This window comes from Lutra lutra, chromosome 2 (assembly GCF_902655055.1).
Source record: "Lutra lutra chromosome 2, mLutLut1.2, whole genome shotgun sequence".
Taxonomy (NCBI): Eukaryota; Metazoa; Chordata; class Mammalia; order Carnivora; family Mustelidae; genus Lutra; species Lutra lutra.
Window position 1 is genome coordinate 91,154,928 of NC_062279.1, and position 13,312 is coordinate 91,168,239.

General features: G+C 39.2%; 1 protein-coding gene across 3 annotated transcripts in view; it reads right to left on the reverse strand.

Moving 5' to 3' along the window:
- GPRIN3 (GPRIN family member 3) overlaps positions 1-13,312 on the reverse strand; it is a 61,522-nt gene that overhangs the window by 12,034 nt on the left and 36,176 nt on the right. The window contains exon 1 of one of the 3 annotated variants that reach the window (XM_047717974.1): positions 3,850-3,972. The exons of the other annotated variants lie outside the window; for them this stretch is intronic. The gene's annotated coding sequence lies outside the window, so the exon portion shown is untranslated. Of the gene's footprint in view, positions 1-3,849; positions 3,973-13,312 lie in introns of those variants that run through there. 3 annotated transcript variants of the gene reach the window in all.

Genomic DNA, 13,312 nt, shown 5'->3' on the forward strand with positions numbered 1-13,312 from the left:
CACACACACACAACCCTGCAGATAATTTTAGGGGGTTCATGCCTGCAAACTTTCCCCAGGCCATCCATTAATAATAGCCTTTTATCTAAGGAAAAACTTCACAAAACTCAGTTTAAGTGCCTCGCATTACTGTTATAGCATTTAAAGGAAATAAGTTAAACTGTGAGCATAGTTTTGGGAAGATAACAGATACATACTCATGAATTATTAATATTTTAAGAAATTATTATTTTGGCATCATTTACCTAAGAAGGAGGGAACTGTGCAATATATTTTACAGTCTGTTTTAAATGGTCCAGTGGAAATGTTTACCTTTTATATTCTCCCAAACCCCTAATGACTACCATTTGAAGAGGAAACTTTAGCTAATTCAAAAACTAACACGATAATGAGGTTTTTTTTTTCTTTTTAGATCATGTAGGAGACATGAATGTTTGGGTCCTTAGCAAAATCAAGACTGGTTTCAATAACCTGAAAAATTAACCCTTCAACAGCTCCGTTTTCCTACCTGTGGAGCTAACTCATAGCTAAGTATCGAAGCTGCTGTTTTAAAATGCCTAAAATAAAGTTTTTTTTTTTTAATTGAACGCTTCAGGGGAAAATGATTAAAATATTTGTTTTGTTATAGTCTCCCTTCTCTAATCAAGCTGACTCCTCTCATTTCCTTGGTTTTCCAGATAGATACTCAACTCTGAATGTTTTCCTCTTCTTTTGCAACTCAGCTTTGAAGGACTTCAATTGCGAGCTTATTTTAATTGCAAAGAGAATGCAACAGGATCTCGGCGCTAACTGATGGTTCAACAACACGCTATTAGCAATAAACTAAGCAGCTCTGCATTTGCATTTTAAAATCCTGCCTGAGCTATGATCAAAGCTGCCCTGCATCCCAATTTTCTCAGGATATATTTAGCACCACTCAGCCTTACAAACAAGTATTCTTGTCCTTGCTTCGCTCCTCCCCGGCCTGGCCTTTTTCCTTGGCCGCTGCACTCCTTCTGCGCCCCTCCCTGCCCCTCCCCCCAACACCATGGCGATCTCATTAAAACCAGGCCTCCACTCCACCTGCTTTCCCTCTGGCAAAGGCAGCTCCGGTGTGTGCCGAGTGGGAACCTAAGCAGAGACCCTTGCTACCCAGCTGCGTGCTGAAAGCTTATTAGTGATTTCTGCTTTTAGCTCCCGTCAGACAACGGGCCAGGAGTCTCTCCTCCCACACTTGGGTCTTTAGTCATGTCGAATGAGGGGAACGTGCCTCGTGGCAGTCCTGGCGGTGAAGGAAACAGAAATGGAAAAGGCTGTGCACAGAGCTGGTCAGTCAGGGCTCTCATGCTCCTCCAGGGGACAGGGAAGCCAGAGAGAAGGCAGATTGGAAAGTACAGATTCCTTGGGGCCTCGAGTCTGGACCTCCTGCAGAGCTGCCTTTTTGTTGTTTTTGAGGAGGACCTCAGTGCTCTGCTCTTGAGAATGAACAGTCTCTATGCTGAGGTCAGGATCTTTGGGTTTGGTCTGTGAGTTGTGATTAAAAAAAAAAAAAAAATCAACAACCTGTCACTCTCCTGCTTTTGAGTCTGTAAAACACGGTGTCCAGCATCATGAGGTACTTCAAGTTTTGATTTTTGCCCTGAAGGAGATTTCAATCCATTTGACGAGACAAGACGAACTCAGTCAGAAATTATAAATGAGCAGGAGGGTATGTAATTAAGTGACTAATGCTGGGGTAATAAACTTCACAGTAGTTCAAATCAGGGGAAAGGCCAATACTTTTTATTCAATTGACATTTCCTGGTACAATGTTTTTGTAGGCTAGAAAAAATTGCCTGTGTAGTCTAATGAAAAATGGATATTTGAAAGTAAGAGAAAGGTGAAGCAAGTAATAGCAAAAAAAGAATGGTCTTTGATTAAAAGGAACATAATCCCTTAAGTCACACTGAGACAATTAGGAAGTACTGCTAAATCCAGTCACTCCTTTAGTAAGCCTTCTTTGTGTCACATATTCTGGATACAAATATAAATAAGATATATTCACGTTTTGAGGAGCCCAAAGTTCCTGCAAATCCTTAATTTCAATACAATATAATGTTGTAACAGAAATGAAAAATCTCTTAAAAATGTACTATGGAAGCACATTGTTTTATTTGGCAGAGACCTTACGTTAGAGAGTGAAGAATGCTAAGGTTGAAAAGATGGATTTAAGGTGATGGAGAGGAAGCCGATGTTCATCTAGGTCAGAGTTGCTTACCCCTACACAACTGACATTCTGGACCAGATAACTTTGTGGGGAGGGAAGGGGGGGCGGACTGTCCCGTGCACTGTGTTTCCCCGCATCTCCAGCCTCTCCCCACAAGATGCCCGCCGAGCCACCACCCTCCCATTTGTGACCACCACACATGTCTCTGGTCATTGTCAAAGGGCTCCTGGGAGGAACGACTGTCGCCAGGTGAGAACCACTGATTGAAGATGTGAGCATATTCACCTTTAATAATAAAGAACATCCTGAGAATGAAGGCCTGTGTGTTGAAGTAAGAAATTCTGAACCTAGTCCAGCTAGGCAGGAATTACAGTTCCCTGCTTTCCTGTCAGAAGCAGTATTCTTTGTATTCCACCTGTGAGAATGCAAATTAGTATAATTTCTATAGAAAACAATGCTAATACTTGTCAAAAATACAAGGTCGCATACACACTGACTCAGCAATTCCACATTAGGAGCTAAGCTTATGGGTAAAATAAATAAATGTACTTATCAATGTAGGTACATTGTTATTCACTGTATGAAATAAAAGATTAGAAGCAATCTGGAAGTTCACTAATAGGGAGAGGGTCAGTTTTAAAAATTATGGTACCTTCATATAATGGTATACTAAGCACTCATATTTAAGAAGGGAAAACTCTTTATGTATTCATACAGAACAATCTCCAAAATAAATTAAATAACAAACACCAAACGATAATTTAAAAAAAATCTTAAGACACAAAGCAGTATGTTTAATAGGCATTTGTATTAAGAGGGGACAAAGAATATATTTTGCTTGTATATACACCAAATATCTCTGCAAAGGTAAGTAAGAAATTGCTATCAGAGGAGGGGAACTGAGTGCCTGGGTGACAGGATATGTGGGAAGACTTTTCACTCTATAGCCTGTTGCACTTCTTGAATTCTAAACTATATAAATGTATTGCCTATTCAAAAATAATTAAAAAAAAAATAAAAGCTGATGCTTCTCAACTAGGCAAAACTGAACAGTCACACGTGCTGAAGCTTTTCTGTCAGTGATGATGGATTTATGCTGGTCGATCCTTCCACACTCTTTCCATCTGCTTTTTGCTATGCAAGCAGGTTAGCCTGGCCATGAAACTAGTTAAAGGAAACCATAATTTCCTTATCTATCCTGACTATCTACAAGCTCCAAGCTAGGCAATATAATTATTTTTCAAAGTCAACAGCTGAAAAAGGCTTTTTATAAAGTGATGTCTGTTGGGCAACCAAAAAAAAAAAAAAAAAGTTTACTTGAGTTTCTTTTCCCAGACTCTCTGACTCCCGTTTATCAGCTGATTTCTTTTTCACCCTCTTTCCTATTGCTGGTAGCTCTAACAGCTGGTTCGCAAATTATATACATCCCTCAAACAATAAATCCCCCAAGAATGGCCTAAAGCCAAATTCTATGAAATTGGGTCAAAAGAGCGATGAAAATGATTTATTTATTTTGTCTATATGATGAGAACTGACTAAATGGAAAGATATAAAGTATAGAATACATATTTTAATTGCCAGTTACCAAGTCCACCTCTTCAAACGCCACCAGGCTTCCCTGAATGGATCCTATCTCACAGCAAGGCAATGTCAGGCCACCTTACCTGATCTTGATCGATCCATTCCAAAACCCGCCCTCCACCTGCTGCTAATGTTATCTTTCTAAAACAAACATACAGGTATGAAACTTCTCCGTGCAAAACAATTTAATGGTTCTCCACTACCTGTAAAATAAGATACACTCTCCTCAGCCCAGTTTAAAAAACTGTCCTTCATTCTCTGATTCATGTCCTCCTAAGACCGGTGTCCTCTCTCATTATCACTTGCCAGACTCTGTATGTTACTTTTCTTCCGACAAGTTTCAAAGAAGGTTTATATTCATTTTTCCAGAGGAGAAAACTGAGGCTCTGAAAAATCTAGCTCACCCAAGTTGGTTGTTTAATAAGTGGAAGAGTTGGAATTCAAAACCAAGTGAGTCCGATTCCCAAATTCTATTGCCTCCAAGCTTATGGGAATGGGAGGTAAAAATGAACTCATGATATATGCAGATAAAAGAGAAGACAGTGAGTAAATCTGAAAAGTACTTCTGAAAGATAATTCCTCCCTAAGACCTTCTCTGATAACACCAACCAAAAGCAACTATCAAATCTCTCATCTCCTGTAGCCACTTGTTTATTGTTTTAGTGACCTCAGGGAACTGAGGACATTTTGCCTCATTCTTGGTTCTCCAGGCAGGAGGCACAGCCTCTGCAAAGGCAGGAGCTTGAGGGGAAGAGTGAAGAGTTCAGCCTGACAGCTGGAGCTGTGTAGGAGGGGAGATTAGAGAAGGAAGGTGGAGGGGTGGGGATCACACGGGGCTTCTTGAGGTCTTTGTGCATGTGTCTGTCACCCTCTCAGGGAGGTCCTTCTAGACAAAGCTACTGTTAAATTGCAAGTCTTCTGACTTCTACTCTGTCACTTTGAAAGTTTTACCATGCTTGCTTACTGTTTTGTTTTTTTTTTTTTCAGAGCACCAGTCACCTTTTAAAGTACTGAAACATTTACCCATGTATTGTGAGTATCGTATATTTATTGACCGTTTTCTGGACACGCGGGCTGGAATGCAGGCTCTAAGAGGGCAGCACTTTTATCTACTTCTGCTCATTTTCTATACCTGAAGTGCCTAGTGAAATGAATGGCTCATAATAAGCTCTCACAAACACGGGTTGGAGGATGAATCAATGTCGCCTTCTGCATTTTAGCCTACCTTCATCATATGCCATAGTTTCTATGATTTTCATTTAGTTTCTACTAGAATTTGAAGATAGATTTTGCCTTGAGGACATACATATACAGCGAAGGTAACCAAATATTCTGGATGTTCTGGAGGAAGAGTGTAGTTAAAAATACTGAGTTATATTGCCACCATAAGTATCCTTGTACATGCTTCAATTTACATTTGAGATGTGGTCTTACAAAAAGGGACACACAAGATATGTATATATCTTTTGTTCTTTTTTCCTGTTGGCTAATTTAGACAACAAAGTCTACTCCTCCAAAGATACCTACTGTGTACAGAGATGGACATCTTCTTATTCCAACCCTAAGTGGGATACATCTTATTTGGGGGCTTGTGAGTAACTGATTACAATGTCTCTTTTTACTTAAAATACTGAGGAGAATATGTAATATATAAATAAATTTATAGAAAAATATCAAATGTTAAACACAATTGTTTCAGATATGTCTTTCCAACCTAGAGAATACTTTTATTTCCTCTTCAGATAATTTTTGGAACACTTAAAACATCTTTAAACTCTGTGGTGAATTCACTAAGAAAATAGTGGCTAGGAACATATGCTTATACTAAAATCCCAGGTTACTATGATTTCATACAAGTTTAAATGTTAAAAGTGTTGTTTGATTTCCAAAAACATTTCAGCTGATGCTTATTTACTATACTATCCATTGGACCAACCTTCCTTCCTTCCCCTTTCCCTCCTCTTCTCCCCTGTCCCACCTTTTTTTTAGTTGGTATAAATCTAACATAATTTATTTGCCAATGTTTTAGAATAAATCACATAGCAAGAAAATAATATGCTGCTTTTCATTACTTATACTGTAACCACCTTAAATACTTTGTAGCCAAAATTATAAGACATGAAAATTTTTTAAAAGTTTCCTAGGTGAAGCTGGCAAGTCTACGGCGTTAAGAACCACCATATTATATCATAACAGCTTCAGGTAAATTCAGCAAAACACCGTATATGCTTATTTAATTGGCAAAGATTAAAAATAATGTTTGATGTTTGCAAGGGTGGGGTGAGAATGGCATTCTCAGTCATGTTCTAAGGGCACACATTGATGAAGAACACTGCAAATATCTATACTCTTTGGGCCAGTTCTACCAGGAATTGAGCCTAAGAAAGCAAACAAAATAACTGGTAAGGGCTTATGACCAATAGGTTTCACTGCAGGGTTGTAAGCAGGAGCTCTCCAAACCACCTCCATCTAGTCGAGCTTTTACTCCCAGTCTAAGATTTACTGATGGAGCTCACGACTCATGGAACCTCAGCAGCTGGTGAGCCTGCCTGCTTCTAATTCTGTTACGCTGTATGAAAACTGAGTCAGTGGCTCTCCTTGAACTTGTTCATACCAGTCGTCCTTGTTCTCGTCACCACATCATTCGACTATATTACATTTAAAAAAGGTGAAACTAGAGTGCAGAAGTGTTTTGTTTCTTTGAAACCAAGTTGAATGCTTTGATAAAAACCTGACACAGGTGGGTCACTAAAAAATGTAGCTGTTGAATTAGGAGTGAGTGAGACAACTGTGAAAGAGGAAAGCAATTATAAATACTTAACATTCTTATTCTTAATTAGGGATATTTGCTTCACTGTAAAAACTGAAGTAGAAAAATACTGAGGGTCCATGATGAATTTTTGTAAGAAAGAGGATATGTAACTCCAACCAGTGGTTCCATTCTCAAAGAAAATATATGCCCTGTGTCCAAAGACTAGTGAATGATGCAAATTCAACTGTTTTAAGTTGGAAGAAAAATCTTAAGAATATATGTATTGTTTTTATAATCCCTCATTTTTTTCTCTAATCATTGATCAACATGTTTCAACAATATGATGCTACAGACTACAAGAAATATACATCTATTAATATGCAGAAAATATATATGTAGAAAAAATATTAGAAGGAAATATACTAAAATATATGGGGTTGATTTATGGTGGGATTATGGGTGATTTTTGAAACTTGTTTTGCATTTTTTTTTTAAGATTCTATTTACTTATTTGACAGACAGAGATCACAAGTAGGCAGAGAGGCAGGCAGAGAGAGAGGAGGAAGCAGGCTCCCCGTGGAGCAGAGAGCCCAATGCGGGGCTGGATCCCAGGACCCTGGGATCATGACCTGAACCGAAGGCAGAGGCTTTAAACCCACTGAGCCACCCAGGTGCCCCTGTTTTGTATTTTTAAAACCTTGTAAATGTAGTCTTATTTCAAAGGTGTAAAATGTAGGAAAAATATAAGGAAAAGTAAGAATGGAGAAACAAGATTCCTACCAAATTGGATCCCAACGTTCCAAAGTTTCACATTTTATAAACTGTGTTAAATCTCTGAGCTTCCCCTTGCTAAGAATATTCACAGTGCAGAAAGTGGGAAGGTTGTTCCTCCCTGAAGCTGCACGTCTAGATCTTGTTTTATCTCAATGTTCTCTCTCGGTTTTCAGATATTACACCTGCTCTTTGCCTAACCCAGCTCTGCATGAGTCCCAAGTACATAATTAGACTCCACTAGGTGTGTGGGAAGAAATCTAGGGTTAAGCTTGCTCCGCTGAGGTAGTCCTGCACGTTGCTGCTTTAGAGGACTTACCCAGCTTCAGAAGGTCAACAATCACCCCGACCTTGAGGCACGTGATGGCTCTGATTCCAGAACATTAACGTGCCTTTTCTGGGAGTTGCTTATCACTGCTTTTCATTGGTCCTTGACATTCTTTGCTATCGGCCCCAGTCAGTCTCTGGCATCTGGTTTAAGCCATTTAGATGCCATGGTTATTTCTTTTCTACTTCTGGCTTCCCTGTTTAGTAATTATCTTCCCTGTTTAGTAATGTCTGTAAGGGCTCCATGCTTTGACCTTGAATGACTGGGAATCTTTGAGCTGTAGAGGGGGAAGGAATTCAGAGAAACTCACAAAGAGAAAGGCACAGATATGGGGAGAATATACCATCCATTCAGGGAGAGTAGGGGTTGTCCTGGAAATGTAAACATGATGTTCTCATAGGCAGGGGAATCACTGAAAATATTTAACAGCTACTACACACCTGGATGTGCCTGATTTACCAGTTGGGATGCTCTTTGTGAAACAACTGGTACAGAGTTTTATACAAGGGGCTGCTAGGATCTAAAAGCTGTGGATGTTAGATAGGCTGAGAATAGAACGTCTTAATGGCATTGTTAACAGATCTGGGCATTCTGGTAGGCGGTAGAAGTAACTACATGATTTGCAACAGGCCAGTGAAGCAATTAGGAAGTTTATAAAGGAAGCAGGTTTTGATGTGTACTGACCAGCAAGGAAGAGTCCACAGGGAAGGAGATCAGTTACGAGGTTATCGCTATGTAAGAGGTAGGGAGGAATCCGTCGTTGTTAGAATAAATGTAAAGAAAAAAGTGATATGAAAAACGATGCGTGAGATGGCACTGGAGTGTCTAATGGCAGGTGGCATGAAGGACATCAGGCTAGGAAAAAAAATCAAGGATGATTCCAAGATTTCAAATCAGTGATTACGAGAATGTTGGGGGAGGCTCAAACTAGGGAATAAAACTGGACTAGCTTCCAAAAGGGTGGCTGTGTGGAAGATGGGTGAATGGCACACAAGGGGAGCTTTCCTCTACTCTCACCACTGCTGTCTCTCTGTCTCCAACTCACTCCCAATAAACATATAATCCAATAAAAATAGTGCATTTAATACACAGCTTCCATTTCCAATTATGTGGGTCCTGCAATTCCCTTTTATATAAAAAGTCAGGAGCCAGGGTACCTGGGTGGCTCAGTGGGTTAAGCCTCTGCCTTGGCTCAGGTCATGATCTCAGGGTCCTGGGATTGAGCCCCACATCGGGTTCTCTGCTCAGTAGGGAACCTGCTTCCCCCTCTCTCTCTGCCTGCTTCTCTGCCTACTTGTGATCTCTCTCTCTCTGTCAAGTAAATAAATAAAATCTCAAAAAAAAAAAAAAAAAGGAGCCATTACTAAGGTGTGTGAGCAATGAACAATGGAAATTGGAGGCTTATAGTCCAAGTGTGTGGAGCTGCCCACACAACTGGTTGTGTTCATCTCTTTCCTACTCTGGGTCACGAACATCATACAGGTAGCCTGAAATTGGCCATAGAGAGAATATTCACACCACAGAAATTGGCAAACTGCAAATCTGGATGTTTATCCCCCAGATAGCCTGTTGTTGAATATTTCATACCTCACTTAAGCAATGGGCTAGGAAATAGTTTTAAAAAGTGAAATTTTATAAAAGCTCTTAAATGATTACAAGGCAACATTACAACTTCCAACTGATAAAAATATCAGTTGGGAGGAGAAAGAGGAGCAGCACATATGATTTTTGAGGTATGCTTGCTATATACATGGGTATCAAGGTTCATGAAAGGTGGGATGGTGGGATTTATTCCCACCCCAGAGGGATCTCTGAACATTTCTAAGTTAGTCACTGGTTCCCTGAGGGAAAAACTTCTAATTTCTCGAACACTATTTAATACTCTGGCACAAACTGTGTTTTTCAAAGATGACCACTGTGGGTGCTTCCTGCTCTCTTGCTCCCTATTCCAATGGTCCTACTGGATTTCCTCTACAAATCTGGTTAATAATTCAACTGAGCAATAATGAATTTTTTTTCAGCAGGCTAGCATGCTGAATGTGTGAAGCAATTACTAAAGAGAAAAATCACCTCAATACTGTCTACCACCAAACTTTTTCAGGGCACCTTTCTGGAACTGGGTCTCTTAAAATGTCCACCCTACCTCAATACAACCTCAACTTCTTGGTGTTCTCTTCCTCCTCTGAAAGGCTACTGTAGTTTGTAGTCACTTTTCTTATAATGAATGATTTCTAACACTTAATTCCCCAGGCGTGAAATTTATTACAGAAATTGTTAGTTAGAGCAGACGGGGTACAAGAGGTGATTATGCCTGAATGACATTTTGGTTGGATTAAGGTTAAGATACCCATTATTTAGAACCATATTCTCCTACCCCGGGCAAAATGCAGTTCTTCAAGCCTACTCAAGTATTAGGGAAAAAAAAACAACACACTGTGCGATAGGGATTCCCATTTATTTCCAAGCAAATTATTAGGTGCTACAAAAGAATCTCATCTCTTGCTATGTGGTTTGATACATTATTGGTGTTCAAAAAATGTTTCTGGAAAGAAAGGAGTATTTTTCTGTAGCAGCAGGGTTCCACTGCATGAAGTTTTAGACAAATATTTGAGGAACAATGGGAATAAATGTCCCTTTTGCTTAAAATACTGTTTTAGAACTATTAGATAAATTTAATCAATAGCATGGAAATCTTGAGCATTTGTTCATTCTCTTAGTCATCCTGAATATCCTTATTTCTCATTTGGAGAGAAAGTATTTCACAAGATTTGTTGATTGATTACCATTTTAAAATTACCAAAATAGAACAGATAGTGACATTAAAAAGTTAAAAGAAGTGAAGAAGAGGAGGTGGTAAATATATTCACCATGGAAAGGACAAAGGAGTGGGAGAAATATGAATAGAATGGCTTCTCCTTATCCAGTGGGGAGACCATAGTTGGCTTCCCAGGGATGTGGATTAATACTGATGACTCCTGAGATCTACATAAAATCTGGTAACTAGCTAAGTCTCCCTGTGATTTGCTTTTATGCTAAGGAAACAAAGATGAGTTAACAAGAATGAAATAACTTACCCAAATTGCCAGACAAATGTAGTATTTCACTGACTCTAGGAATACAAATGGTTTACCTACTCTTATTCTTGCAAACACTTTGTTTTTCCTGTATGTATTTCACCATATTTGGCATTTTTAGATATTTGCTTACCATGGCATCCCTCCTACAAATCTCATGCATGATCATACACACAGGAGAAATAATAACTAATCATGTATATTGCTAAGGGCCAAGAGAATGAAACAAAACATGGGAGTACAATGCAGATGGTGGAACTAGGTAGAGCTTAGAAAGGTGTGTGCATTGCAGAAATGGCAGCTGAGGGAGAAGGCAATAATTACAGAGGCTCCAATCCTCAGGGATAGGTACAGTGGTCAAGCTGTGAATCAAGAGGATTTGACTAATATTATGAATACATTATGCCAGCCTAAGGAAAGGTGAACTGTTGTCTTGAAGAGTGTACACTCCATCATATAGGTTAGTGATGTGTTATTGATGTGGAACCGTATTTTATTGAGCACTTGCTATGCTCCAGCTTTTCCTATGACCTAAAGACTTCGTAAGAACTATCTCATTTAAAACCCACAATAATCTTATGAGGTAGGACTCATTTAACTCACATTTTATAGTTGATGAAGATTGGGAAATTTAATTAACTTACCCAAAGTCAATGGCTAATAAGCAATACCAGTGATTTCAGAGTTCAAATTCTTTCAGCTCTCAGAAATGCTAGGACAAGGAAGGAAGTGCAGAGGATAGGAATGGCAGCACAAAGACCAGTTGACAGAATGTGGGAAATATGGGCTACATTAGGCCAAGAGGAGTGAAGAAGATGAACTAGTAGTTAAAACAATAGTGTAGACAAGCAGTGAGAATGGAAGAGAAAAGAGAAAAAACATGGATGCAGCACATATTTTGAAGGAAGAATTACCAGGACTTGGACTTACTGCTTAGGGAGGATGATGGAGAAAACAAGGACCTGGTGCTGGTGGGAAGACTGTAAAAATTGTTTTAATAGAAGACTTCAGCAAGTGGATAGAAGGGGAAGGCAGTAGAGTCACAAATGGCAATTGCTGGTGTTGGGTGTTGAGATGAGTCATGTCGTACCACACCACATACACCTCTACTAGCCCCATAAGGAATCTTCTTTAGTTTTATGGTCAGTCATACCATTATGGTGGTCATGATAATGATAGCACTTACAATTTTAAGACTTATAAAAATGAGGGCACCTGAGTGCCTCAGTTGGTTAAGTGACTGACTTCAGCTCAGGTCATAATCCTGGAGTCCCAGGATCAAGTCCCACATGGGGCCTCCCTGCTCAGTGGGGAGTCTGCTTCTCCCTCTGACCACCCCCCCTCTCACGGTCTCTCTCAAATAAATAAAATCTTTTTTAAAAAAATAAGACTTATAAAAATGGGATATTCTTTTCACATTCACTATTATTTTGGGTGTATTCAACTCAAACTTCCATTTGCCCTGATTTTGTCTGGTCCTGTTTTGATGGCATGTTTCTAAATATTTTAAAATAATTGTGGTTAATGGGAATTTTGCTTCAATGGGATATTTAGGATATTACAATTTTTTTTCTATAAATATATCAGTTGTACCAGTGGATTTCAAGCTTTTGGGGCACAATCCAAAATATAAAAAATTATATCTCAATGCAGTACATACATTCATATCCAAATGCTTAGACCACTAAAATAAAATGTTACTTAGAAACAATACTTATCTTTTGATATTTTCTATTTGACTCCATTCCATTTAAAAATGCTGATTAAAATCTACCAAACTGATTCCATAGAAAGCCACAGATAGAAAAACAGGGAGATTAACTCAGAGCTCCATAAAAGAGATAACCATGTTTAGCTTGAGCCTCTGGTGCCTAGCACAGAAGCTAACAAATAGAGCTTTAGAAATGATGAAAACAAGAAAGAGGGAGGGAATCACATTTTTTTGGTAGGTGATTTATTTTTCTTAAAAATTTTTAAAAGATTTTATTTATTTATTTGACAGAGAGAGAGAGAGAGAGCGAGCACAAGCGGGGTGGGGGTTGCAGCAGAGGGGGAGAGAGAACCAGGCTCCTCACTGAGCGGGAAGTCCAACATGGGGCTCGATCCCAGGACCCTGGGATCATGACCTGAGGCCAACATCTGTTATAACTGACTGAGCCACCCAGGTGCCCCTATTTTTCTTAATTTAAAAAAGATCTGGAAAATCCACTACATGGCAATTTTACTCAGTTTATTATATCTGCAAATTCAGTAAATTTTTTCCCAAGTCCTAAATTCAAGTTAATGGATAATCCCAATTATAATATTGGTCCAATAGTTGCTACAAATCAAGATTTAAATCTCCAGAAGGTCCTGGACCTTGGATGGGAACTATACATGTGGCCATGGGAACTGTGGCCTCTTCGGCAAGCACCATGACTTCTGTATTTCCCAGTAAGAAACCAGGCAAGCTGTGTGCACGCGTGTGCATGTGTGCGTGCAGGTACCCACACATGAGGCTATGAGGGTGTGGGTGGAAGGCAACTAATTGAAGGGTAAAACAGAACTGCTGTCTAAGGAGAGAGCTTGGATACAAAACGGGATGGCCCTCTAATTTGAATAATACAACAGAAGTTGGATAT